This window comes from Grammomys surdaster, unplaced genomic scaffold, assembly GCF_004785775.1.
Source record: "Grammomys surdaster isolate TR1022 unplaced genomic scaffold, NIH_TR_1.0 184, whole genome shotgun sequence".
Lineage (NCBI taxonomy): Eukaryota > Metazoa > Chordata > Mammalia > Rodentia > Muridae > Grammomys > Grammomys surdaster.
Window position 1 is genome coordinate 866,329 of NW_021604629.1, and position 2,434 is coordinate 868,762.

Below are 2,434 nucleotides of genomic sequence, written 5' to 3' on the forward strand. Positions count from 1 at the left end.
AGAGAGAGAGAGAGAGAGAGAGAGAGAGAGAGAGAGAGAGAGAGAGAGAGAGTAGGAGTTGTTTGAGTATGGAGGAGGAGGTGGGAAAGATCTGAGAAAAGTTAGAAGGGAATGAATACAGTAAAAATATATTTTATAAAACTGTCAAGGAATAAACAAGACATTACCTAATAAAAGAAGTTGAGGTGATGTTCTTCTGGCTTGATACTGACTAGTTCAGAAGAAGCCTGAGGCCTCCATTTGGGACCTTTGCATATCAATATAAAAGAAAGATTGAATGTTACCTGCTTGACAAATATTGCAGCAAGAACAGTCTCCAGGAATCATCTTCCTATAAGAGAGCTTTCTTATGCAGGACTTGGGACTATTTGTGATGTTAGACTATAAATATCTTACCACTAGACATGCTCATCTTTATTAGGATATAATTGAAACTCCAGTGGGAGAAAATCCAATGAGACAAGAAAATTGGGTGTGTTTGTTTTCATATAAACTTTGCTGGCTGAGATATTCCTTAAAATCCCATGGGTTTCATTCTCTTTATTATTAACAGATAGTATTAGAACTGCAAATATCTACTTGGTTTTGTAACTTCATAATTGTAATTAGTATGGGGTAGGCTGTGATCAACTGTGTCATCAGAATCAGGTGCTTGGATCTACTGCCCTGAGCATCATTTATATCTTTTGTAGCCACAATTTAGGGTGCTACAGGAAGAGATGTAATATTTGTTTTTGTGTAAGTGACCTACATTTTAATTCAGTATTGATGTTTTCACCCTGAACAGTGGACTCCTAAGTTAGACAGAAATGTAGTTATTAAAGATAATTCATCCCAAAGCCAACATTATGTCTAAACCAACGGTTCCTTTAAGGGTGAACCAAAAATCCCCTCCTTGTTCCTAAAAATCCATGTGATATTCTATTTGGACTGTTCTGAAAAATTTTAATTATGAATATTGTTGAGATAATTCCATGGATGTATAAATATCCTTCAGGCCTTGAACTGACTCATATAAAGTTTTTAAGTAACTACTTATTCAACTATGCTATTCCCAATGCTTCATTGTATCATTGTTTCTTTTAAATGGAGACAAAGAATAAGAAGTATGTCCAAAATATTTGCACAGCATAAATTCTGAACAAATATCTCTTTAAACAAAGCCAACATTATTTGCTATAAAATTTATGTTGTTATTAGATACAACTTCTTGTTTTTATCACCATTTTATAAATGGATGTTGTTATACATTTTCATAGTATGCATCATTACACTTTCCTCAAATTTATCTTATACTTCTATGTCCACCTCAACATCCTTTGACCTCTCTCCTTTATTGGTGCTTTCTACCTCACCATATAATGCCTCCTACTTTCATGTCATATGTGTTTTATTACCTTCTGGCTATTACAAATAAAGCTGCTATAAACATAGTAAGCAAGTGCCCTTGAGGAAGTTAAAGGATTTTTTAAATGTTTATTGGTTATTTGCAATTTTTTTGAGATCAGTTTATTTAGCTCATTAGTTCCTTTGTTGATTTAATAATTATTATTAGTATTTAGATTTTACAGTTCTTTATATATCTGGACAGTAATCCATTCTCTAAAAATGTTTATTATCTTTTAACTTAACCTTTTTGTCTTAAGATATTTTCTTCTTCTTGTCTATAGTCTTCCCCTATCTATAGTCTCTATTCATTACAACACACCAGCACACCAGCACACCAACACACACACACACACACACACACACACACACACACACACGAGGAGGGAGGGAAGGAGAGAGGGATGGAATTTTAAATCTAGGTTTTATATATGACATTATGGGATATTTTTCTGTATGAATCTAGCTTTGCTTTTCTTGATGTCCATTTCATATGGATGTCAAGATTTCTTTTTTTATTTATTTTTTAAAATCAAATCATAATTTTTGCTTATTCACACAGGGGTTATAAATACAAAAAGGCAGGACGTGGGGAAGGGGATGACACCGGAGCGTGGGTGTTCAGGGGGAATACAGATATCTTTCAGAACAGGGTATCGGCTGGGTGAAGGTTCAGGGGACAGGTCACTATGACTCTGCCTATGATTCACTTGTCCTTATCTAAGTTGGCATTATCTGCCAAGGCTACCTATTTACAAGGTCTGTGAGTACTCAGGCTGGTAAATTTCCACAAAAGCTGCCTGTTTACAATAGCTTATAGCTATCTGTTTCAATGTTTTTCCACAGAGACCCAAGACTTGGTGTTAGTATACATGTATGACAGACCTATTGCTGATTTTAGGCCTATGGCTGATTTTAGGCCTTCAAGTGATAAGCAGGGTTGCCCCTGACATCTCCTCCCTTCTGTAAGTATAGAAGGGCTGTGGCGATTCTAATCTTGAGAAGGTGGGGATAGACGCCTGACCTCCAGTAATTGAAGGGGACTTTG